The sequence below is a fragment of the Astatotilapia calliptera genome, chromosome 3 (genome assembly GCF_964374335.1).
Source record: "Astatotilapia calliptera chromosome 3, fAstCal68.1, whole genome shotgun sequence".
Lineage (NCBI taxonomy): Eukaryota > Metazoa > Chordata > Actinopteri > Cichliformes > Cichlidae > Astatotilapia > Astatotilapia calliptera.
In genome coordinates, this window is record NC_137424.1 from 24,685,684 (window position 1) to 24,709,855 (window position 24,172).

The following is a 24,172-nucleotide window of genomic DNA, read 5'->3' on the forward strand; positions in this document are numbered from 1 at the left end:
GCCACAGGCCCTGGTGTGGTGTGGGTGGCCTCAGCCAGCAGCCACAGGCCCTTGGTGTGGTGTAAGTCGCCTCATCCAGCAGCCACAGGCCCTGATGTGGTGTAAGTGGCCTCAGCCAGAGCCACAGGCCCTGGTGTGGTGTAAGTGGCCTCAGAAGCAAATAAGGCCGTGGTGTGGTGTAAGTGGCCTCAGCCAGAGCCACAGGCCCTGGTGTGGTGTAAGTGGCCTCAATAGCAACTAAGGCCCTGGTGTGGTGTAAGTGGCCTCATCCAGCAGCCACAGGCCTTGGTGTGGTGTAAGTCGCCTCATCCAGCAGCCACAGGCCCTGGTGTGGTGTAAATGGCCTGAGCAAGAGCCACAGACCCTGGTGTGGTGTAATTGGCCTCAATAGCAAGTAAGGCCCTGGTGTGGTGTAGGTGGCCTCAGCCAGCAGCCACAGGCCCTGGTGTGGTGTAAGTGGCCTCAGCCAGCAGCCACAGGCCCTGGTGTGGTGTAAGTGGCCTGAGCAAGAGCCACAGGCCCTGGTGTGGTGTAAGTGGCCTCAGCCAGCAGCCACAGGCACTGGTGTGGTGTAAGTGCCCTCAGCCAGCAGCCACAGGCCCTGGTGTGGTGTAAGTGGCCTCAGCCAGCAGCCACAGGCCCTGGTGTGGTGTAAGTGGCCTCAGCCAGCAGCCACAGGCCCTGGTGTGGTGTAAGTGGCCTGAGCCAGTGCCACAGGCCCTGGTGTGGTGTAAGTGGCCTGAGCAAGAGCCACAGACCCTGGTGTGGTGTAATTGGCCTCAATAGCAACTAATGCCCTGGTGTGGTGTAAGTGGCCTCAGCCAGCAGCCACAGGCCCTGGTGTGGTGTAAGTGGCCTCAGCCAGCAGCCACAGGCCCTGATGTGGTGTAAGTGGCCCCAGCCGGTCACTCAGGCCCTGGTGTGGTGTAGGTGGCATCAGCTAGCAGCACAAGACATTGGAAAACAGCCAAAAGCAATGTCGTTAATGTGCCCTCATTAATGGGCAGCTGCTTTTGGTCTTTTAATACACCCCTTCTCTGGATCAAAAGCGGTTCAATGACATGAAAATGAAAGGCTTACAGCACCAGGTATTCCCAGGCAGTCTCCCATCCAAGTACTAACCAAGCCCAGCCCTGCTTAGCTTACGAGATCAGACGAGGTCGGGCGTGCTCAGGGTGGTATGGCCGTAAGCTGCTGGCCCCAGCACAATGTCTCAATTTATGGATTCAACTGATTAGGTGGCAAGTACCTGAAGTTACGAAGACAATCCTTTAACCATACCTGCATGTTTGCATAATACCCTAACCCAAAGGCTCAGTTTAGCATTTATCTAACAGCACAGGCCCTGGATTGTTGAAGATGGCCTCAGGAACCAGCACAGGGCCTGGTGTGTTGTACATGGCCACAGCTAGCAGCACAGGGCCTGGTTTGGTGAAGATGGCCTCGGCCAGAAGCGCAGGGCCTGGTGTGATGTGAGTGGCCTGAGCAAGAGCCACAGGCCCTGGTGTGGTGTAAGTGGCCTCAGCCAGAAGCCACAGGCACTGGTGTGGTGTAAGTGGCCTCAGCCAGCAGCCACAGGCCCTGGTGTGGTGTAAGTGGCCTCAGCCAGCAGCCACAGGCCCTGGTGTGGTGTAAGTGGCCTCAGCCAGCAGCCACAGGCCCTGGTGTGGTGTAAGTGGCCTCAGCCAGCAGCCACAGGCCCTGGTGTGGTGTAAGTGGCCTCAGCCAGAGCCACAGGCCCTGATGTAGTGTAAGTGGCCTCAGCCAGTGCCACAGGCCCTGGTGTGGTGTAAGTGGCCTGAGCAAGAGCCACAGACCCTGGTGTGGTGTAATTGGCCTCAATAGCAACTAATGCCCTGGTGTGGTGTAAGTGGCCTCAGCCAGCAGCCACAGGCCCTGGTGTGGTGTAAGTGGCCTGAGCAAGAGCCACAGGCCCTGGTGTGGTGTAATTGGCCTCAATAGCAACTAAGGCCCTGGTGTGGTGTAAGTGGCCTCATCCAGAGCCACAGGCCCTGGTGTGGTGTAAGTGGCCTCAGAAGCAAATAAGGCCGTGGTGTGGTGTAAGTGGCCTCAGCCAGTGCCACAGGCCCTGGTGTGGTGTAAGTGGCCTGAGCAAGAGCCACAGACCCTGGTGTGGTGTAATTGGCCTCAATAGCAACTAATGCCCTGGTGTGGTGTAGGTGGCCTCAGCCAGCAGCCACAGGCCCTGGTGTGGTGTAAGTGGCCTCAGCCAGTGCCACAGGCCCTGGTGTGGTGTAAGGGGCCTCAATAGCAACTAATGCCCTGGTGTGGTGTAGGTGGCCTCAGCCAGCAGCCACAGGCCCTGGTGTGGTGTAAGTGGCCTCAGCCAGTGCCAAAGGCCCTGATGTGGTGTAAGTGGCCTGAGCAAGAGCCACAGACCCTGGTGTGGTGTAATTGGCCTCAATAGCAACTAATGCCCTGGTGTGGTGTAGGTGGCCTCAGCCAGCAGCCACAGGCCCTGGTGTGGTGTAAGTGGCCTCAATAGCAACTAATGCCCTGGTGTGGTGTAAGTGGCCTCAGCCAGCAGCCACAGGCCCTGGTGTGGTGTAAGTGGCCTCAGCCAGAGCCACAGGTCCTGGTGTGGTGTAAGTGGCCTCAGCCAGAGCCACAGGTCCTGGTGTGGTGTAAGTGGCCTCAGCCAGTGCCACAGGCCCTGGTGTGGTGTAAGTGGCCTCAGCCAGCAGCCACAGGCCCTGGTGTGGTGTAAGTGGCCTCAGCCAGCAGCCACAGGCCCTGGTGTGGTGTAAGTGGCCTCAGCCAGAGCCACAGGTCCTGGTGTGGTGTAAGTGGCCTCAGCCAGTGCCACAGGCCCTGGTGTGGTGTAAGTGGCCTGAGCAAGAGCCACAGACCCTGTTGTGGTGTAATTGGCCTCAATAGCAACTAAGGCCCTGGTGTGGTGTAGGTGGCCTCAGCCAGCAGCCACAGGCCCTGGTGTGGTGTAAGTGGCCTCAGCCAGCAGCCACAGGCCCTGGTGTGGTGTAAGTGGCCTCAGCCAGCAGCCACAGGCCCTGATGTGGTGTAAGTGGCCCCAGCTGGTCACTCAGGCCCTGGTGTGGTGTAGGTGGCATCAGCTAGCAGCACAAGACATTGGAAAACAGCCAAAAGCAATGTCGTTAATGTGCCCTCATTAATGGGCAGCTGCTTTTGGTCTTTTAATACACCCCTTCTCTGGATCAAAAGCGGTTCAATGGCATGAAAATGAAAGGCTTACCGCACCAGGTATTCCCAGGCGGTCTCCCATCCAAGTACTAACCAAGCCCAGCCCTGCTTAGCTTCCGAGATCAGACGAGGTCGGGCGTGCTCAGGGTGGTATGGCCGTAAGCTGCTGGCCCCAGCACAATGTCTCAATTTATGGATTCAACTGATTAGGTGGCAAGTACCTGAAGTTACGAAGACAATCCTTTAACCATACCTGCATGTTTGCATAATACCCTAACCCAAAGGCTCAGTTTAGCATTTATCTAACAGCACAGGCCCTGGATTGTTGAAGATGGCCTCAGGAACCAGCACAGGGCCTGGTGTGTTGTACATGGCCACAGCTAGCAGCACAGGGCCTGGTTTGGTGAAGATGGCCTCGGCCAGAAGCGCAGGGCCTGGTGTGATGTGAGTGGCCTGAGCAAGAGCCACAGGCCCTGGTGTGGTGTAAGTGGCCTCAGCCAGAAGCCACAGGCACTGGTGTGGTGTAAGTGGCCTCAGCCAGCAGCCACAGGCCCTGGTGTGGTGTAAGTGGCCTCAGCCAGCAGCCACAGGCCCTGGTGTGGTGTAAGTGGCCTCAGCCAGCAGCCACAGGCCCTGGTGTGGTGTAAGTGGCCTCAGCCAGCAGCCACAGGCCCTGGTGTGGTGTAAGTGGCCTCAGCCAGAGCCACAGGCCCTGGTGTAGTGTAAGTGGCCTCAGCCAGTGCCACAGGCCCTGGTGTGGTGTAAGTGGCCTGAGCAAGAGCCACAGACCCTGGTGTGGTGTAATTGGCCTCAATAGCAACTAATGCCCTGGTGTGGTGTAGGTGGCCTCAGCCAGCAGCCACAGGCCCTGGAGTGGTGTAAGTGGCCTCAGCCAGTGCCACAGGCCCTGGTGTGGTGTAAGGGGCCTCAATAGCAACTAATGCCCTGGTGTGGTGTAAGTGGCCTCAGCCAGCAGCCACAGGCACTGGTGTGGTGTAAGTGCCCTCAGCCAGCAGCCACAGGCCCTGGTGTGGTGTAAGTGGCCTCAGCCAGCAGCCACAGGCCCTGGTGTGGTGTAAGTGGCCTCAGCCAGCAGCCACAGGCCCTGGTGTGGTGTATGTGGCCTGAGCAAGAGCCACAGGCCCTGGTGTGGTGTAAGTGGCCTCAGCCAGAAGCCACAGGCACTGGTGTGGTGTAAGTGCCCTCAGCCAGCAGCCACAGGCCCTGGTGTGGTGTAAGTGACCTCAGCCAGCAGCCACAGGCCCTGGTGTGGTGTAAGTGGCCTCAGCCAGCAGCCACAGGCCCTGGTGTGGTGTAAGTGGCCTCAGCCACTGCCACAGGCCCTGGTGTGGTGTAAGTGGCCTGAGCAAGAGTCACAGACCCTGGTGTGGTGTAATTGGCCTCAATAGCAACTAATGCCCTGGTGTGGTGTAGGTGGCCTCAGCCAGCAGCCACAGGCCCTGGTGCGGTGTAAGTGGCCTCAGCCAGTGCCACAGGCCCTGGTGTGGTGTAAGTGGCCTGAGCAAGAGCCACAGACCCTGGTGTGGTGTAATTGGCCTCAATAGCAACTAATGCCCTGGTGTGGTGTAAGTGGCCTCAGCCAGCAGCCACAGGCCCTGGTGTGGTGTAAGTGGCCTCAGCCAGCAGCCACAGGCCCTGATGTGGTGTAAGTGGCCCCAGCCGGTCACTCAGGCCCTGGTGTGGTGTAGGTGGCATCAGCTAGCAGCACAAGACATTGGAAAACAGCCAAAAGCAATGTCGTTAATGTGCCCTCATTAATGGGCAGCTGCTTTTGGTCTTTTAATACACCCCTTCTCTGGATCAAAAGCGGTTCAATGACATGAAAAAGAAAGGCTTACAGCACCAGGTATTCCCAGGTAGTCTCCCATCCAAGTACTAACCAAGCCCAGCCTTGCTTAGCTTCCGAGATCAGACGAGGTCGGGCGTGCTCAGGGTGGTATGGCCGTAAGCTGCTGGCCCCAGCACAATGTCTCAATTTATGGATTCAACTGATTAGGTGGCAAGTACCTGAAGTTACGAAGACAATCCTATAACCATACCTGCATGTTTGCATAATACCCTAACCCAAAGGCTCAGTTTAGCATTTATCCAACAGCACAGGCCCTGGATTGTTGAAGATGGCCTCAGGAACCAGCACAGGGCCTGGTGTGTTGTACATGGCCACAGCTAGCAGCACAGGGCCTGGTTTGGTGAAGATGGCCTCGGCCAGAAGCGCAGGGCCTGGTGTGATGTGAGTGGCCTGAGCAAGAGCCACAGGCCCTGGTGTGGTGTAAGTGGCCTCAGCCAGAAGCCACAGGCACTGGTGTGGTGTAAGTGGCCTCAGCCAGCAGCCACAGGCCCTGGTGTGGTGTAAGTGGCCTCAGCCAGCAGCCACAGGCCCTGGTGTGGTGTAAGTGGCCTCAGCCAGAGCCACAGGCCCTGGTGTAGTGTAAGTGGCCTCAGCCAGTGCCACAGGCCCTGGTGTGGTGTAAGTGGCCTGAGCAAGAGCCACAGACCCTGGTGTGGTGTAATTGGCCTCAATAGCAACTAATGCCCTGGTGTGGTGTAGGTGGCCTCAGCCAGCAGCCACAGGCCCTGGTGTGGTGTAAGGGGCCTCAATAGCAACTAATGCCCTGGTGTGGTGTAAGTGGCCTCAGCCAGTGCCACAGGCCCTGGTGTGGTGTAAGGGGCCTCAATAGCAACTAATGCCCTGGTGTGGTGTAAGTGGCCTCAGCCAGCAGCCACAGGCACTGGTGTGGTGTAAGTGGCCTCAGCCAGCAGCCACAGGCCCTGGTGTGGTGTAAGTGGCCTCAGCCAGCAGCCACAGGCCCTGGTGTGGTGTAAGTGGCCTGAGCCAGCAGCCACAGGCCCTGGTGTGGTGTAAGTGGCCTCAGCCAGAAGCCACAGGCACTGGTGTGGTGTAAGTGCCCTCAGCCAGCAGCCAAAGGCCCTTGTGTGGTGTAAGTGACCTCAGCCAGCAGCCACAGGCCCTGGTGTGGTGTAAGTGGCCTCAGCCAGCAGCCACAGGCCCTGGTGTGGTGTAAGTGGCCTCAGCCAGTGCCACAGGCCCTGGTGTGGTGTAAGTGGCCTGAGCAAGAGCCACAGGCCCTGGTGTGGTGTAAGTGGCCTCAGCCAGAAGCCACAGGCACTGGTGTGGTGTAAGTGCCCTCAGCCAGCAGCCACAGGCCCTGGTGTGGTGTAAGTGACCTCAGCCAGCAGCCACAGGCCCTGGTGTGGTGTAAGTGGCCTCAGCCAGCAGCCACAGGCCCTGGTGTGGTGTAAGTGGCCTCAGCCAGTGCCACAGGCCCTGGTGTGGTGTAAGTGGCCTGAGCAAGAGCCACAGACCCTGGTGTGGTGTAATTGGCCTCAATAGCAACTAATGCCCTGGTGTGGTGTAAGTGGCCTCAGCCAGCAGCCACAGGCCCTGGTGTGGTGTAAGTGGCCTCAGCCAGCAGCCACAGGCCCTGATGTGGTGTAAGTGGCCCCAGCCGGTCACTCAGGCCCTGGTGTGGTGTAGGTGGCATCAGCTAGCAGCACAAGACATTGGAAAACAGCCAAAAGCAATGTCGTTAATGTGCCCTCATTAATGGGCAGCTGCTTTTGGTCTTTTAATACACCCCTTCTCTGGATCAAAAGCGGTTCAATGACATGAAAATGAAAGGCTTACAGCACCAGGTATTCCAAGGAAGTCTCCCATCCAAGTACTAACCAAGCACAGCCCTGCTTAGCTTCCGAGATCAGACGTGGTCGGGCATGCTCAGGGTGGTATGGCCCTAAGCTGCTGGCCACAGCACAATGTCTCAATTTATGGATTCAAGTGATTAGGTGGCAAGTACCTGGAGTTACGAAGACAATCCTATAACCATACCTGCATGTTTGCATAATACCCTAACCCAAAGGCTCAGTTTAGCATTTATCCAACAGCACAGGCCCTGGATTGTTGAAGATGGCCTCAGGAACCAGAACAGGGCCTGGTGTGTTGTACATGGTCACAGCTAGCAGCACAGGGCCTGGTTTGGTGAAGATGGCCTCGGCCAGAAGCACAGGGCCTGGTGTGATATGAGTGGCCTGAGCAAGAGCCACAGGCCCTGGTGTGGAGTAAGTGGCCTGAGCAAGAGCCACAGGCCCTGGTGTGGTGTAAGTGGCCTCAGCCAGAGCCACAGGCCCTGGTGTGGTGTAAGTGGCCTCAGAAGCAAATAAGCCCGTGGTGTGGTGTAAGTGGCCTCAGCCAGAGCCACAGGCCCTGCTGTGGTGTAAGTGGCCTCAATAGCAACTAAGGCCCTGGTGTGGTGTAAGTGGCCTCATCCAGCAGCCACAGGCCTTGGTGTGGTGTAAGTCGCCTCATCCAGCAGCCACAGGCCCTGGTGTGGTGTAAATGGCCTGAGCAAGAGCCACAGACCCTGGTGTGGTGTAATTGGCCTCAATAGCAAGTAAGGCCCTGGTGTGGTGTAGGTGGCCTCAGCCAGCAGCCACAGGCCCTGGTGTGGTGTAAGTGGCCTCAGCCAGCAGCCACAGGCACTGGTGTGGTGTAAGTGCCCTCAGCCAGCAGCCACAGGCCCTGGTGTAGTGTAAGTGGCCTCAGCCAGTGCCACAGGCCCTGGTGTGGTGTAAGTGGCCTGAGCAAGAGCCACAGACCCTGGTGTGGTGTAATTGGCCTCAATAGCAACTAATGCCCTGGTGTGGTGTAGGTGGCCTCAGCCAGCAGCCACAGGCCCTGGAGTGGTGTAAGTGGCCTCAGCCAGTGCCACAGGCCCTGGTGTGGTGTAAGGGGCCTCAATAGCAACTAATGCCCTGGTGTGGTGTAAGTGGCCTCAGCCAGCAGCCACAGGCCCTGGTGTGGTGTAAGTGGCCTCAGCCAGCAGCCACAGGCCCTGGTGTGGTGTAAGTGGCCTCAGCCAGCAGCCACAGGCCCTGGTGTGGTGTAAGTGGCCTCAGCCAGAGCCACAGGTCCTGGTGTGGTGTAAGTGGCCTCAGCCAGTGCCACAGGCCCTGGTGTGGTGTAAGTGGCCTCAGCCAGAAGCCACAGGCCCTGGTGTGGTGTAAGTGGCCTCAGCCAGCAGCCACAGGCCCTGGTGTGGTGTAATTGGCCTCAGCCAGAGCCACAGGTTCTGGTGTGGTGTAAGTGGCCTCAGCCAGTGCCACAGGCCCTGGTGTGGTGTAAGTGGCCTGAGCAAGAGCCACAGACCCTGGTGTGGTGTAATTGGCCTCAATAGCAACTAATGCCCTGGTGTGGTGTAGGTGGCCTCAGCCAGCAGCCACAGGCCCTGGTGTGGTGTAAGTGGCCTCAATAGCAACTAATGCCCTGGTGTGGTGTAAGTGGCCTCAGCCAGCAGCCACAGGCCCTGGTGTGGTGTAAGTGGCCTCAGCCAGAGCCACAGGTCCTGGTGTGGTGTAAGTGGCCTCAGCCAGAGCCACAGGTCCTGGTGTGGTGTAAGTGGCCTCAGCCAGTGCCACAGGCCCTGGTGTGGTGTAAGTGGCCTCAGCCAGCAGCCACAGGCCCTGGTGTGGTGTAAGTGGCCTCAGCCAGCAGCCAGAGGCCCTGGTGTGGTGTAAGTGGCCTCAGCCAGCAGCCACAGGCCCTGGTGTGGTGTAAGTGGCCTCAGCCAGCAGCCACAGGCCCTGGTGTGGTGTAAGTGGCCTCAGCCAGAGCCACAGGTCCTGGTGTGGTGTAAGTGGCCTCAGCCAGTGCCACAGGCCCTGGTGTGGTGTAAGTGGCCTGAGCAAGAGCCACAGACCCTGTTGTGGTGTAATTGGCCTCAATAGCAACTAAGGCCCTGGTGTGGTGTAGGTGGCCTCAGCCAGCAGCCACAGGCCCTGGTGTGGTGTAAGTGGCCTCAGCCAGCAGCCACAGGCCCTGGTGTGGTGTAAGTGGCCTCAGCCAGCAGCCACAGGCCCTGATGTGGTGTAAGTGGCCCCAGCTGGTCACTCAGGCCCTGGTGTGGTGTAGGTGGCATCAGCTAGCAGCACAAGACATTGGAAAACAGCCAAAAGCAATGTCGTTAATGTGCCCTCATTAATGGGCAGCTGCTTTTGGTCTTTTAATACACCCCTTCTCTGGATCAAAAGCGGTTCAATGGCATGAAAATGAAAGGCTTACAGCACCAGGTATTCCCAGGCGGTCTCCCATCCAAGTACTAACCAAGCCCAGCCCTGCTTAGCTTCCGAGATCAGACGAGGTCGGGCGTGCTCAGGGTGGTATGGCCGTAAGCTGCTGGCCCCAGCACAATGTCTCAATTTATGGATTCAACTGATTAGGTGGCAAGTACCTGAAGTTACGAAGACAATCCTTTAACCATACCTGCATGTTTGCATAATACCCTAACCCAAAGGCTCAGTTTAGCATTTATCTAACAGCACAGGCCCTGGATTGTTGAAGATGGCCTCAGGAACCAGCACAGGGCCTGGTGTGTTGTACATGGCCACAGCTAGCAGCACAGGGCCTGGTTTGGTGAAGATGGCCTCGGCCAGAAGCGCAGGGCCTGGTGTGATGTGAGTGGCCTGAGCAAGAGCCACAGGCCCTGGTGTGGTGTAAGTGGCCTCAGCCAGAAGCCACAGGCACTGGTGTGGTGTAAGTGGCCTCAGCCAGCAGCCACAGGCCCTGGTGTGGTGTAAGTGGCCTCAGCCAGCAGCCACAGGCCCTGGTGTGGTGTAAGTGGCCTCAGCCAGCAGCCACAGGCCCTGGTGTGGTGTAAGTGGCCTCAGCCAGAGCCACAGGCCCTGGTGCGGTGTAAGTGGCCTCAGCCAGTGCCACAGGCCCTGGTGTGGTGTAAGTGGCCTGAGCAAGAGCCACAGACCCTGGTGTGGTGTAAGTGGCCTCAGCCAGCAGCCACAGGCCCTGGTGTGGTGTAAGTGGCCTCAGCCAGCAGCCACAGGCCCTGGTGTGGTGTAAGTGGCCTCAGCCAGCAGCCACAGGCCCTGGTGTGGTGTAAGTGGCCTCAGCCAGTGCCACAGGCCCTGGTGTGGTGTAAGTGGCCTGAGCAAGAGCCACAGACCCTGGTGTGGTGTAATTGGCCTCAATAGCAACTAATGCCCTGGTGTGGTGTAGGTGGCCTCAGCCAGCAGCCACAGGCCCTGGTGTGGTGTAAGTGGCCTCAGCCAGTGCCACAGGCCCTGGTGTGGTGTAAGGGGCCTCAATAGCAACTAATGCCCTGGTGTGGTGTAAGTGGCCTCAGCCAGCAGCCACAGGCACTGGTGTGGTGTAAGTGCCCTCAGCCAGCAGCCACAGGCCCTGGTGTGGTGTAAGTGGCCTCAGCCAGCAGCCACAGGCCCTGGTGTGGTGTAAGTGGCCTCAGCCAGCAGCACAGGCCCTGGTGTGGTGTAAGTGGCCTGAGCAAGAGCCACAGGCCCTGGTGTGGTGTAAGTGGCCTCAGCCAGAAGCCACAGGCACTGGTGTGGTGTAAGTGCCCTCAGCCAGCAGCCACAGGCCCTGGTGTGGTGTAAGTGACCTCAGCCAGCAGCCACAGGCACTGGTGTGGTGTAAGTGGCCTCAGCCAGCAGCCACAGGCCCTGGTGTGGTGTAAGTGGCCTCAGCCAGTGCCACAGGCCCTGGTGTGGTGTAAGTGGCCTGAGCAAGAGTCACAGACCCTGGTGTGGTGTAATTGGCCTCAATAGCAACTAATGCCCTGGTGTGGTGTAGGTGGCCTCAGCCAGCAGCCACAGGCCCTGGTGCGGTGTAAGTGGCCTCAGCCAGTGCCACAGGCCCTGGTGTGGTGTAAGTAGCCTGATTAAGAGCCACAGACCCTGGTGTGGTGTAAGTGGCCTCAATAGCAACTAATTCCCTGGTGTGGTGTAGGTGGCCTCAGCCAGCAGCCACAGGCCCTGGTGTGGTGTAAGTGGCCTCAATAGCAACTAATTCCCTGGTGTGGTGTAAGTGGCCTGAGCAAGAGCCACAGGCACTGGTGTGGTGTAAGTGGCATCAGCTAGCAGCACAAGACATTGGAAAACAGCCAAAAGCAATGTCGTTAATGTGCCCTCATTAATGGGCAGCTGCTTTTGGTCTTTTAATACACCCCTTCTCTGGATCAAAAGCGGTTCAAAGACATGAAAATGAAAGGGTTACAGCGCCAGGTATTCCAAGGAAGTCTCCCATCCAAGTACTAACCAAGCACAGCCCTGCTTAGCTTCCGAGATCAGACGTGGTCGGGCATGCTCAGGGTGGTATGGCCGTAAGCTGCTGGCCACAGCACAATGTCTCAATTTATAGATTCAAGTGATTAGGTGGCAAGTACCTGGAGTTACGAAGACAATCCTATAACCATACCTGCATGTTTGCATAATACCCTAACCCAAAGGCTCAGTTTAGCATTTATCCAACAGCACAGGCCCTGGATTGTTGAAGATGGCCTCAGGAACCAGAACAGGGCCTGGTGTGTTGTACATGGTCACAGCTAGCAGCACAGGGCCTGGTTTGGTGAAGATGGCCTCGGCCAGAAGCACAGGGCCTGGTGTGATATGAGTGGCCTGAGCAAGAGCCACAGGCCCTGGTGTGGAGTAAGTGGCCTGAGCAAGAGCCACAGGCCCTGGTGTGGTGTAAGTGGCCTGAGCAAGAGCCAAAGGCCCTGGTGTGGTGTAATTGGCCTCAATAGCAACTAAGGCCCTGGTGTGGTGTAAGTGGCCTCAGCCAGAGCCACAGGCCCTGGTGTGGTGTAAGTGGCCTCAGAAGCAAATAAGGAAGTGGTGTGGTGTAAGTGGCCTCAGCCAGAGCCACAGGCCCTGGTGTGGTGTAAGTGGCCTCAATAGCAACTAAGGCCCTGGTGTGGTGTAAGTGGCCTCATCCAGCAGCCACAGGCCTTGGTGTGGTGTAAGTCGCCTCATCCAGCAGCCACAGGCCCTGGTGTGGTGTAAGTGGCCTGAGCAAGAGCCACAGACCCTGGTGTGGTGTAATTGGCCTCAATAGCAACTAATGCCCTGGTGTGGTGTAAGTGGCCTCAGCCAGCAGCCACAGGCCCTGGTGTGGTGTAAGTGGCCTCAGCCAGCAGCCACAGGCCCTGATGTGGTGTAAGTGGCCCCAGCCGGTCACTCAGGCCCTGGTGTGGTGTAGGTGGCATCAGCTAGCAGCACAAGACATTGGAAAACAGCCAAAAGCAATGTCGTTAATGTGCCCTCATTAATGGGCAGCTGCTTTTGGTCTTTTAATACACCCCTTCTCTGGATCAAAAGCGGTTCAATGACATGAAAATGAAAGGCTTACAGCACCAGGTATTCGCAGGCAGTCTCCCATCCAAGTACTAACCAAGCCCAGCCCTGCTTAGCTTCCGAGATCAGACGAGGTCGGGCGTGCTCAGGGTGGTATGGCCGTAAGCTGCTGGCCCCAGCACAATGTCTCAATTTATGGATTCAACTGATTAGGTGGCAAGTACCTGAAGTTACGAAGACAATCCTTTAACCATACCTGCATGTTTGCATAATACCCTAACCCAAAGGCTCAGTTTAGCATTTATCTAACAGCACAGGCCCTGGATTGTTGAAGATGGCCTCAGGAACCAGCGCAGGGCCTGGTGTGATGTGAGTGGCCTGAGCAAGAGCCACAGGCCCTGGTGTGGTGTAAGTCGCCTCAGCCAGAAGCCACAGGCACTGGTGTGGTGTAAGTGGCCTCAGCCAGCAGCCACAGGCCCTGGTGTGGTGTAAGTGGCCTCAGCCAGCAGCCACAGGCCCTGGTGTGGTGTAAGTGGCCTCAGCCAGCAGCCACAGGCCCTGGTGTGGTGTAAGTGGCCTCAGCCAGTGCCACAGGCCCTGGTGTGGTGTAAGTGGCCTCAGCCAGAGCCACAGGCCCTGGTGTAGTGTAAGTGGCCTCAGCCAGTGCCACAGGCCCTGGTGTGGTGTAAGTGGCCTGAGCAAGAGCCACAGACCCTGGTGTGGTGTAATTGGCCTCAATAGCAACTAATGCCCTGGTGTGGTGTAGGTGGCCTCAGCCAGCAGCCACAGGCCCTGGTGTGGTGTAAGTGGCCTCAGCCAGCAGCCACAGGCCCTGGTGTGGTGTAAGTGGCCTCAGCCAGAGCCACAGGCCCTGATGTGGTGTAAGTGGCCCCAGCCGGTCACTCAGGCCCTGGTGTGGTGTAGGTGGCATCAGCTAGCAGCAGAAGACATTGGAAAAAAGCCAAAAGCAGTGTCGTTAATGTGCCCTCATTAATGGGCAGCTGCTTTTGGTCTTTTAATACACCCCTTATCTGGATCAAAAGCAGTTCAATGACATGAAAATGAAAGGCTTACAGCACCAGGTATTCCCAGGCAGTCTCCCATCCAAGTACTAACCAAGCCCAGCCCTGCTTAGCTTCCGAGATCAGACGAGGTCGGGCGTGCTCAGGGTGGTATGGCCGTAAGCTGCTGGCCCCAGCACAATGTCTCAATTTATGGATTCAAGTGATTAGGTGGCAAGTACCTGAAGTTACGAAGACAATCCTATAACCATAACTGCATGTTTGCATAATACCCTAACCCAAAGGCTCAGTTTGGCATTTATCCAACAGCACAGGCCCTGGATTGTTGAAGATGGCTTCTGGAACCAGCACAGGGCCTGGTGTGTTGTACATGGCCACAGCTAGCAGCACAGGGCCTGGTTGGGTGAAGATGGCCTCGGCCAGAAGCACAGGGTCTGGTGTGATATGAGTGGCCTGAGCAAGAGCCACAGGCCCTGGTGTGGTGTAAGTGGCCTCAGCCAGCAGCCACAGGCCCTGGTGTGGTGTAAGTGGCCTCAGCCAGTGCCACAGGCCCTGGTGTGGTGTAATTGGCCTCAATAGCAACTAAGGCCCTGGTGTGGTGTATGTGGCCTCAGCCAGCAGCCACAGGCCCTGGTGTGGTGTACATGGCCACAGCCAGCAGCCACAGGCCCTGGTGTGGTGTAAGTGGCCTCAATAGCAACTAAGGCCCTGGTGTGGTGTAAGTGGCCTCAGCCAGCAGCCACAGGCCTTGGTGTGGTGTAAGTCGCCTCATCCAGCAGCCACAGGCCCTGGTGTGGTGTAAGTGGCCTCAGCCAGCAGCCACAGGCCCTGGTGTGGTGTAAGTGGCCTCAGCCAGTGCCACAGGCCCTGGTGTGGTGTAAGTGGCCTGAGCAAGAGCCACAGACCCTGGTGTGGTGTAATTGGCCTCAATAGCAACTAATGCCCTGGTGTGGTGTAAGTGGCCTCAGCCAGCAGCCACAGGCCCTGGTGTGGTGTAAGTGGCCTCAGCCAGCAGCCACAGGCCCTGATGTGGTGTAAGTGGCCCCAGCCGGTCACTCAGGCCCTGGTGTGGTGTAGGTGGCATCAGCTAGCAGCACAAGACATTGGAAAACAGCCAAAAGCAGTGTCGTTAATGTGCCCTCATTAATGGGCAGCTGCTTTTGGTCTTTTAATACACCCCTTCTCTGGATCAAAAGCGGTTCAATGACATGAAAAAGAAAGGCTTACAGCACCAGGTATTCCCAGGTAGTCTCCCATCCAAGTACTAACCAAGCCCAGCCATGCTTATCTTCCGAGATCAGACGAGGTCGGGCGTGCTCAGGGTGGTATGGCCGTAAGCTGCTGGCCCCAGCACAATGTCTCAATTTATGGATTCAACTGATTAGGTGGCAAGTACCTGAAGTTACGAAGACAATCCTTTAACCATACCTGCATGTTTGCATAATACCCTAACCCAAAGGCTCAGATTAGCATTTATCTAACAGCACAGGCCCTGGATTGTTGAAGATGGCCTCAGGAACAAGCACAGGGCCTGGTGTGTTGTACATGGCCACAGCAAGAAGCACAGGGCCTGGTTTGGTGAAGATGGCCTCGGCCAGAAGCACAGGGCCTGGTGTGATATGAGTGGCCTGAGCAAGAGCCACAGGCCCTGGTGTGGTGTAAGTGGCCTGAGCAAGAGCCACAGGCCCTGGTGTGGTGTAAGTGGTCTCAGCCAGCAGCCACAGGCCCTGGTGTGGTGTAGGTGGCCTCAGCCAGCAGCCACAGGCCCTTGTGTGGTGTAAGTGGCCTCAGCCAGCAGCCACAGGCCCTGGTGTGGTGTAAGTGGCCTGAGCAAGAGCCACAGGCCCTGGTGTGGTGTAATTGGCCTCAATAGCAACTAAGGCCCTGGTGTGGTGTAGGTGGCCTCAGCCAGCAGCCACAGGCCTTGGTGTGGTGTAAGTGGCCTCAGCCAGAGCCACAGGCCCTGATGTGGTGTAAGTGGCCCCAGCCGGTCACTTAGGCCCTGGTGTTGTGTAGGTGGCATCAGCTAGCAGCCACAGGCCCTGGTGTGGTGTAAGTGGCCTCAGCCAGAGCCACAGACCCTGGTGTGGTGTAATTGGCCTCAATAGCAACTAAGGCCCTGGTGTGGTGTAGGTGGCCTCAGCCAGCAGCCACAGGCCCTGGTGTGGTGTAAGTGGCCTCAGCCAGCAGCCACAGGCCCTGGTGTGGTGTAAGTGGCCTCAGCCAGAGCCACAGGCCCTGATGTGGTGTAAGTGGCCCCAGCCGGTCACTCAGGCCCTGGTGTGGTGTAGGTGGCATCAGCTAGCAGCACAAGACATTGGAAAAGAGCCAAAAGCAGTGTCGTTAATGTGCCCTCATTAATGGGCAGCTGCTTTTGGTCTTTTAATACACGCCTTCTCTGGATCAAAAGCGGTTCAATGACATGAAAATGAAAGGCTTACAGCACCAGGTATTCCAAGGAAGTCTCCCATCCAAGTACTAACCAAGCCCAGCCCTGCTTAGCTTCCGAGATCAGACGAGGTCGGGCGTGCTCAGGGTGGTATGGCCGTAAGCTGCTGGCTCCAGCACAATGTCTCAATTTATGGATTCAACTGATTAGGTGGCAAGTACCTGAAGTTACGAAGACAATCCTATAACCATACCCGCATGTTTGCATAATACCCTAACCAAAAGGCTCAGTTTAGCATTTATCCAACAGCACAGGCCCTGGATTGTTGAAGATGGCCTCAGGAACCAGAACAGGGCCTGGTGTGTTGTACATGGCCACAGCTAGCAGCACAGGGCCTGGTTTGGTGAAGATGGCCTCGGCCAGAAGCACAGGGCCTGGTGTGATATGAGTGGCCTGAGCAAGAGCCACAGGCCCTGGTGTGGTGTAAGTGGCCTGAGCAAGAGCCACAGGCCCTGGTGTGGAGTAAGTGGCCTGAGCAAGAGCCACAGGCCCTGGTGTGGTGTAAGTGGCCTGAGCAAGAGCCACAGGCCCTGGTGTGGTGTAATTGGCCTCAATAGCAACTAAGGCCCTGGTGTGGTGTAAGTGGCCTCAGAAGCAAATAAGGCCGTATTGTGGTGTATGTGGCCTCAGCCAGGAGCCACAGGCCCTGGTGTGGTGTAAGTGGCCTGAGCAAGAGCCACAGACCCTGGTGTGGTGTAAGTGGCCTCAGCCAGCAGCCACAGGCCTTGGTGTGGTGTAAGTCGCCTCAGCCAGAAGCCACAGGCACTGGTGTGGTGTAAGTGGCCTCAGCCAGCAGCCACAGGCCCTGGTGTGGTGTAAGTGGCCTGAGCAAGAGCCACAGGCCCTGGTGTGGTGTAATTGGCCTCAATAGCAACTAAGGCCCTGGTGTGGTGTAAGTGGCCTCATCCAGAGCCACAGGCCCTGGTGTGGTGTAAGTGGCCTCAGAAGCAAATAAGGCCGTGGTGTGGTGTAAGTGGCCTCAGCCAGAAGCCACAGGCACTGGTGTGGTGTAAGTGGCCTCAGCCAGCAGCCACAGGCCCTGGTGTGGTGTAAGTGACTTCAGCCAGTGCCACAGGCCCTGGTGTGGTGTAAGTGGCCTGAGCAAGAGCCACCGACCCTGGTGTGGTGTAATTGGCCTCAATAGCAACTAATGCCCTGGTGTGGTGTAGGTGGCCTCAGCCAGCAGCCACAGGCCCTGGTGTGGTGTAAGTGGCCTCAGCCAGTGCCACAGGCCCTGGTGTGGTGTAAGGGGCCTCAATAGCAACTAATGCCCTGGTGTGGTGTAAGTGGCCTCAGCCAACAGCCACAGGCACTGGTGTGGTGTAAGTGCCCTCAGCCAGCAGCCATAGGCCCTGGTGTGGTGTAAGTGGCCTCAGCCAGCAGCCACAGGCCCTGGTGTGGTGTAAGTGGCCTGAGCAAGAGCCACAGGCACTGGTGTGGTGTAAGTGCCCTCAGCCAGCAGCCACAGGCCCTGGTGTGGTGTAAGTGGCCTCAGCCAGCAGCCACAGGCCCTGGTGTGGTGTAAGTGGCCTCAGCCAGCAGCCACAGGCCATGGTGTGGTGTAAGTGGCCTCAGCCAGCAGCCACAGGCCCTGGTGTGGTGTAAGTGGCCTCAGCCAGTGCCACAGGCCCTGGTGTGGTGTAAGTGGCCTGAGCAAGAGTCACAGACCCTGGTGTGGTGTAATTGGCCTCAATAGCAACTAATGCCCTGGTGTGGTGTAGGTGGCCTCAGCCAGCAGCCACAGGCCCTGGTGTGGTGTAAGTGGCCTCAGCCAGCAGCCCCAGGCCCTGGTGTGGTGTAAGTGGCCTGAGCAAGAGCCACAGACCCTGGTGTGGTGTAATTGGCCTCAATAGCAACTAATGCCCTGGTGTGGTGTAAGTGGCCTCAGCCCGCAGCCACAGGCCCTGGTGTGGTGTAAGTGGCCTCATCCAGCAGCCACAGGCCCTGATGTGGTGTAAGTGGCCCCAGCCGGTCACTCAGGCCCTGGTGTGGTGTAGGTGGCATCAGCTAGCAGCACAAGACATTGGAAAACAGCCAAAAGCAATGTCGTTAATGTGCCCTCATTAATGGGCAGCTGCTTTTGGTCTTTTAATACACCCCTTCTCTGGATCAAAAGCGGTTCAATGACATGAAAATGAAAGGCTTATAGCACCAGGTATTCCCAGGCAGTCTCCCATCCAAGTACTAACCAAGCCCAGCCCTGCTTAGCTTCCGAGATTAGACGAGGTCGGGCGTGCTCAGGGTGGTATGGCCGTAAGCTGCTGGCCCCAGCACAATGTCTCAATTTATGGATTCAACTGATTAGGTGGCAAGTACCTGAAGTTACGAAGACAATCCTTTAACCATACCTGCATGTTTGCATAATACCCTAACCCAAAGGCTCAGTTTAGCATTTATCTAACAGCACAGGCCCTGGATTGTTGAAGATGGCCTCAGGAACCAGCACAGGGCCTGGTGTGTTGTACATGGCCACAGCAAGAAGCACAGGGCCTGGTTTGGTGAAGATGGCCTCGGCGAGAAGCGCAGGGCCTGGTGTGATGTGACTGGCCTGAGCAAGAGCCACAGGCCCTGGTGTGGTGTAAGTGGCCTCAGCCAGAAGCCACAGGCACTGGTGTGGTGTAAGTGGCCTCAGCCAGCAGCCACAGGCCCTGGTGTGGTGTAAGTGGCCTCAGCCAGCAGCCACAGGCCCTGGTGTGGTGTAAGTGGCCTCAGCCAGCAGCCACAGGCCCTGGTGTGGTGTAAGTGGCCTCAGCCAGCAGCCACAGGCCCTGGTGTGGTGTAAGTGGCCTCAGCCAGCAGCCACAGGCCCTGGTGTGGTGTAAGTGGCCTCAGCCAGAGCCACAGGCCCTGGTATAGTGTAAGTGGCCTCAGCCAGTGCCACAGGCCCTGGTGTGGTGTAAGTGGCCTGAGCAAGAGCCACAGACCCTGGTGTGGTGTAATTGGCCTCAATAGCAACTAATGCCCTGGTGTGGTGTAGGTGGCCTCAGCCAGCAGCCACAGGCCCTGGTGTGGTGTAAGTGGCCTCAGCCAGTGCCACAGGCCCTGGTGTGGTGTAAGGGGCCTCAATAGCAACTAATGCCCTGGTGTGGTGTAGGTGGCCTCAGCCAGCAGCCACAGGCCCTGGTGTGGTGTAAGTGGCCTCAGCCAGTGCCAAAGGCCCTGATGTGGTGTAAGTGGCCTGAGCAAGAGCCACAGACCCTGGTGTGGTGTAATTGGCCTCAATAGCAACTAATGCCCTGGTGTGGTGTAGGTGGCCTCAGCCAGCAGCCACAGGCCCTGGTGTGGTGTAAGTGGCCTCAATAGCAACTAATGCCCTGGTGTGGTGTAAGTGGCCTCAGCCAGCAGCCACAGGCCCTGGTGTGGTGTAAGTGGCCTCAGCCAGAGCCACAGGTCCTGGTGTGGTGTAAGTGGCCTCAGCCAGAGCCACAGGTCCTGGTGTGGTGTAAGTGGCCTCAGCCAGTGCCACAGGCCCTGGTGTGGTGTAAGTGGCCTCAGCCAGCAGCCACAGGCCCTGGTGTGGTGTAAGTGGCCTCAGCCAGCAGCCACAGGCCCTGGTGTGGTGTAAGTGGCCTCAGCCAGAGCCACAGGTCCTGGTGTGGTGTAAGTGGCCTCAGCCAGTGCCACAGGCCCTGGTGTGGTGTAAGTGGCCTGAGCAAGAGCCACAGACCCTGTTGTGGTGTAATTGGCCTCAATAGCAACTAAGGCCCTGGTGTGGTGTAGGTGGCCTCAGCCAGCAGCCACAGGCCCTGGTGTGGTGTAAGTGGCCTCAGCCAGCAGCCACAGGCCCTGGTGTGGTGTAAGTGGCCTCAGCCAGCAGCCACAGGCCCTGATGTGGTGTAAGTGGCACCAGCTGGTCACTCAGGCCCTGGTGTGGTGTAGGTGGCATCAGCTAGCAGCACAAGACATTGGAAAACAGCCAAAAGCAATGTCGTTAATGTGCCCTCATTAATGGGCAGCTGCTTTTGGTCTTTTAATACACCCCTTCTCTGGATCAAAAGCGGTTCAATGGCATGAAAATGAAAGGCTTACCGCACCAGGTATTCCCAGGCAGTCTCCCATCCAAGTACTAACCAAGCCCAGCCCTGCTTAGCTTCCGAGATCAGACGAGGTCGGGCGTGCTCAGGGTGGTATGGCCGTAAGCTGCTGGCCCCAGCACAATGTCTCAATTTATGGATTCAACTGATTAGGTGGCAAGTACCTGAAGTTACGAAGACAATCCTTTAACCATACCTGCATGTTTGCATAATACCCTAACCCAAAGGCTCAGTTTAGCATTTATCTAACAGCACAGGCCCTGGATTGTTGAAGATGGCCTCAGGAACCAGCACAGGGCCTGGTGTGTTGTACATGGCCACAGCTAGCAGCACAGGGCCTGGTTTGGTGAAGATGGCCTCGGCCAGAAGCGCAGGGCCTGGTGTGATGTGAGTGGCCTGAGCAAGAGCCACAGGCCCTGGTGTGGTGTAAGTGGCCTCAGCCAGAAGCCACAGGCACTGGTGTGGTGTAAGTGGCCTCAGCCAGCAGCCACAGGCCCTGGTGTGGTGTAAGTGGCCTCAGCCAGCAGCCACAGGCCCTGGTGTGGTGTAAGTGGCCTCAGCCAGCAGCCACAGGCCCTGGTGTGGTGTAAGTGGCCTCAGCCAGAGCCACAGGCCCTGGTGTGGTGTAAGTGGCCTCAGCCAGTGCCACAGGCCCTGGTGTGGTGTAAGTGGCCTGAGCAAGAGCCACAGACCCTGGTGTGGTGTAAGTGGCCTCAGCCAGCAGCCACAGGCCCTGGTGTGGTGTAAGTGGCCTCAGCCAGCAGCCACAGGCCCTGGTGTGGTGTAAGTGGCCTCAGCCAGCAGCCACAGGCCCTGGTGTGGTGTAAGTGGCCTCAGCCAGAGCCACAGGCCCTGGTGTGGTGTAAGTGGCCTGAGCAAGAGCCACAGACCCTGGTGTGGTGTAATTGGCCTCAATAGCAACTAATGCCCTGGTGTGGTGTAGGTGGCCTCAGCCAGCAGCCACAGGCCCTGGAGTGGTGTAAGTGGCCTCAGCCAGTGCAACAGGCCCTGGTGTGGTGTAAGGGGCCTCAATAGCAACTAATGCCCTGGTGTGGTGTAAGTGGCCTCAGCCAGCAGCCACAGGCACTGGTGTGGTGTAAGTGCCCTCAGCCAGCAGCCACAGGCCGTGGTGTGGTGTAAGTGGCCTCAGCCAGCAGCCACAGGCCCTGGTGTGGTGTAAGTGGCCTCAGCCAGCAGCCACAGGCCCTGGTGTGGTGTAAGTGGCCTGAGCAAGAGCCACAGACCCTGGTGTGGTGTAATTGGCCTCAATAGCAACTAATGCCCTGGTGTGGTGTAAGTGGCCTCAGCCAGCAGCCACAGACCCTGGTGTGGTGTAATTGGCCTCAATAGCAACTAATGCCCTGGTGTGGTGTAGGTGGCCTCAGCCAGCAGCCACAGGCCCTGGTGCGGTGTAAGTGGCCTCAGCCAGTGCCACAGGCCCTGGTGTGGTGTAAGTGGCCTGAGCAAGAGCCACAGACCCTGGTGTGGTGTAATTGGCCTCAATAGCAACTAATGCCCTGGTGTGGTGTAAGTGGCCTCAGCCAGCAGCCACAGGCCCTGGTGTGGTGTAAGTGGCCTCAGCCAGCAGCCACAGGCCCTGATGTGGTGTAAGTGGCCCCAGCCGGTCACTCAGGCCCTGGTGTGGTGTAGGTGGCATCAGCTAGCAGCACAAGACATTGGAAAACAGCCAAAAGCAATGTCGTTAATGTGCCCTCATTAATGGGCAGCTGCTTTTGGTCTTTTAATACACCCCTTCTCTGGATCAAAAGCGGTTCAATGACATGAAAATGAAAGGCTTACAGCACCAGGTATTCCCAGGTAGTCTCCCATCCAAGTACTAACCAAGCCCAGCCTTGCTTAGCTTCCGAGATCAGACGAGGTCGGGCGTGCTCAGGGTGGTATGGCCGTAAGCTGCTGGCCCCAGCACAATGTCTCAATTTATGGATTCAACTGATTAGGTGGCAAGTACCTGAAGTTACGAAGACAATCCTATAACCATACCTGCATGTTTGCATAATACCCTAACCCAAAGGCTCAGTTTAGCATTTATCCAACAGCACAGGCCCTGGATTGTTGAAGATGGCCTCAGGAACCAGCACAGGGCCTGGTGTGTTGTACATGGCCACAGCTAGCAGCACAGGGCCTGGTTTGGTGAAGATGGCCTCGGCCAGAAGCGCAGGGCCTGGTGTGATGTGAGTGGCCTGAGCAAGAGCCACAGGCCCTGGTGTGGTGTAAGTGGCCTCAGCCAGAAGCCACAGGCACTGGTGTGGTGTAAGTGGCCTCAGCCAGCAGCCACAGGCCCTGGTGTGGTGTAAGTGGCCTCAGCCAGCAGCCACAGGCCCTGGTGTGGTGTAAGTGGCCTCAGCCAGAGCCACAGGCCCTGGTGTAGTGTAAGTGGCCTCAGCCAGTGCCACAGGCCCTGGTGTGGTGTAAGTGGCCTGAGCAAGAGCCACAGACCCTGGTGTGGTGTAATTGGCCTCAATAGCAACTAATGCCCTGGTGTGGTGTAGGTGGCCTCAGCCAGCAGCCACAGGCCCTGGTGTGGTGTAAGGGGCCTCAATAGCAACTAATGCCCTGGTGTGGTGTAAGTGGCCTCAGCCAGTGCCACAGGCCCTGGTGTGGTGTAAGGGGCCTCAATAGCAACTAATGCCCTGGTGTGGTGTAAGTGGCCTCAGCCAGCAGCCACAGGCACTGGTGTGGTGTAAGTGCCCTCAACAAGCAGCCACAGGCCCTGGTGTGGTGTAAGTGGCCTCAGCCAGCAGCCACAGGCCCTGGTGTGGTGTAAGTGGCCTCAGCCAGCAGCCACAGGCCCTGGTGTGGTGTAAGTGGCCCAAGCAAGAGCCACAGGCCCTGGTGTGGTGTAAGTGGCCTCAGCCAGAAGCCACAGGCACTGGTGTGGTGTAAGTGCCCTCAGCCAGCAGCCACAGGCCCTGGTGTGGTGTAAGTGACCTCAGCCAGCAGCCACAGGCCCTGGTGTGGTGTAAGTGGCCTCAGCCAGCAGCCACAGGCCCTGGTGTGGTGTAAGTGGCCTCAGCCAGTGCCACAGGCCCTGGTGTGGTGTAAGTGGCCTGAGCAAGAGCCACAGACCCTGGTGTGGTGTAATTGGCCTCAATAGCAACTAATGCCCTGGTGTGGTGTAAGTGGCCTCAGCCAGCAGCCACAGGCCCTGGTGTGGTGTAAGTGGCCTCAGCCAGCAGCCACAGGCCCTGATGTGGTGTAAGTGGCCCCAGCCGGTCACTCAGGCCCTGGTGTGGTGTAGGTGGCATCAGCTAGCAGCACAAGACATTGGAAAACAGCCAAAAGCAATGTCGTTAATGTGCCCTCATTAATGGGCAGCTGCTTTTGGTCTTTTAATACACCCCTTCTCTGGATCAAAAGCGGTTCAATGACATGAAAATGAAAGGCTTACAGCACCAGGTATTCCAAGGAAGTCTCCCATCCAAGTACTAACCAAGCACAGCCCTGCTTAGCTTCCGAGATCAGACGTGGTCGGGCATGCTCAGGGTGGTATGGCCGTAAGCTGCTGGCCACAGCACAATGTCTCAATTTATGGATTCAAGTGATTAGGTGGCAAGTACCTGGAGTTACGAAGACAATCCTATAACCATACCTGCATGTTTGCATAATACCCTAACCCAAAGGCTCAGTTTAGCATTTATCCAACAGCACAGGCCCTGGATTGTTGAAGATGGCCTCAGGAACCAGAACAGGGCCTGGTGTGTTGTACATGGTCACAGCTAGCAGCACAGGGCCTGGTTTGGTGAAGATGGCCTCGGCCAGAAGCACAGGGCCTGGTGTGATATGAGTGGCCTGAGCAAGAGCCACAGGCCCTGGTGTGGAGTAAGTGGCCTGAGCAAGAGCCACAGGCCCTGGTGTGGTGTAAGTGGCCTCAGCCAGAGCCACAGGCCCTGGTGTGGTGTAAGTGGCCTCAGAAGCAAATAAGCCCGTGGTGTGGTGTAAGTGGCCTCAGCCAGAGCCACAGGCCCTGGTGTGGTGTAAGTGGCCTCAATAGCAACTAAGGCCCTGGTGTGGTGTAAGTGGCCTCATCCAGCAGCCACAGGCCTTGGTGTGGTGTAAGTCGCCTCATCCAGCAGCCACAGGCCCTGGTTTGGTGTAAATGGCCTGAGCAAGAGCCACAGACCCTGGTGTGGTGTAATTGGCCTCAATAGCAAGTAAGGCCCTGGTGTGATATGAGTGGCCTGAGCAAGAGCCACAGGCCCTGGTGTGGTGTAAGTGGCCTCAGCCAGAAGCCACAGGCACTGGTGTGGTGTAAGTGGCCTCAGCCAGCAGCCACAGGCCCTGGTGTGGTGTAAGTGGCCTCAGCCAGCAGCCACAAGCCCTGGTGTGGTGTA

The 24,172-nt window shown here is 57.5% G+C and overlaps 10 non-coding genes and 4 pseudogenes across 10 annotated transcripts; all 14 read right to left on the reverse strand.

Moving 5' to 3' along the window:
* Positions 1-1,073: 1,073 nt before the first annotated feature.
* LOC145427096 (5S ribosomal RNA) lies at positions 1,074-1,192 on the reverse strand. Its single transcript, XR_013907820.1, has one exon. It is a non-coding gene; the product is annotated as a 5S ribosomal RNA (ribosomal RNA).
* A 2,033-nt stretch (positions 1,193-3,225) lies between these two features.
* On the reverse strand, positions 3,226-3,344 carry LOC145426568 (5S ribosomal RNA). The gene has a single exon (XR_013907278.1). It is a non-coding gene; the product is annotated as a 5S ribosomal RNA (ribosomal RNA).
* A 1,688-nt stretch (positions 3,345-5,032) lies between these two features.
* LOC145426860 (5S ribosomal RNA) lies at positions 5,033-5,151 on the reverse strand. The gene has a single exon (XR_013907581.1). It is a non-coding gene; the product is annotated as a 5S ribosomal RNA (ribosomal RNA).
* A 1,689-nt stretch (positions 5,152-6,840) lies between these two features.
* LOC145427402 (5S ribosomal RNA) lies at positions 6,841-6,959 on the reverse strand (annotated as a pseudogene).
* A 2,311-nt stretch (positions 6,960-9,270) lies between these two features.
* On the reverse strand, positions 9,271-9,389 carry LOC145427634 (5S ribosomal RNA). The gene has a single exon (XR_013908176.1). It is a non-coding gene; the product is annotated as a 5S ribosomal RNA (ribosomal RNA).
* A 1,843-nt stretch (positions 9,390-11,232) lies between these two features.
* Positions 11,233-11,351, reverse strand: LOC145427412 (5S ribosomal RNA; annotated as a pseudogene).
* Positions 11,352-12,363: 1,012 nt separating this feature from the next.
* On the reverse strand, positions 12,364-12,482 carry LOC145426808 (5S ribosomal RNA). Its single transcript, XR_013907527.1, has one exon. It is a non-coding gene; the product is annotated as a 5S ribosomal RNA (ribosomal RNA).
* Positions 12,483-13,382: 900 nt separating this feature from the next.
* LOC145426550 (5S ribosomal RNA) lies at positions 13,383-13,501 on the reverse strand. Its single transcript, XR_013907260.1, has one exon. It is a non-coding gene; the product is annotated as a 5S ribosomal RNA (ribosomal RNA).
* A 1,056-nt stretch (positions 13,502-14,557) lies between these two features.
* On the reverse strand, positions 14,558-14,676 carry LOC145427090 (5S ribosomal RNA). Its single transcript, XR_013907814.1, has one exon. It is a non-coding gene; the product is annotated as a 5S ribosomal RNA (ribosomal RNA).
* Positions 14,677-15,771: 1,095 nt separating this feature from the next.
* LOC145426802 (5S ribosomal RNA) lies at positions 15,772-15,890 on the reverse strand. Its single transcript, XR_013907520.1, has one exon. It is a non-coding gene; the product is annotated as a 5S ribosomal RNA (ribosomal RNA).
* Positions 15,891-17,926: 2,036 nt separating this feature from the next.
* On the reverse strand, positions 17,927-18,045 carry LOC145427329 (5S ribosomal RNA; annotated as a pseudogene).
* A 1,763-nt stretch (positions 18,046-19,808) lies between these two features.
* On the reverse strand, positions 19,809-19,927 carry LOC145426999 (5S ribosomal RNA). The gene has a single exon (XR_013907722.1). It is a non-coding gene; the product is annotated as a 5S ribosomal RNA (ribosomal RNA).
* Positions 19,928-21,613: 1,686 nt separating this feature from the next.
* On the reverse strand, positions 21,614-21,732 carry LOC145426861 (5S ribosomal RNA). Its single transcript, XR_013907582.1, has one exon. It is a non-coding gene; the product is annotated as a 5S ribosomal RNA (ribosomal RNA).
* A 1,490-nt stretch (positions 21,733-23,222) lies between these two features.
* LOC145427381 (5S ribosomal RNA) lies at positions 23,223-23,341 on the reverse strand (annotated as a pseudogene).
* Positions 23,342-24,172: the final 831 nt, after the last annotated feature.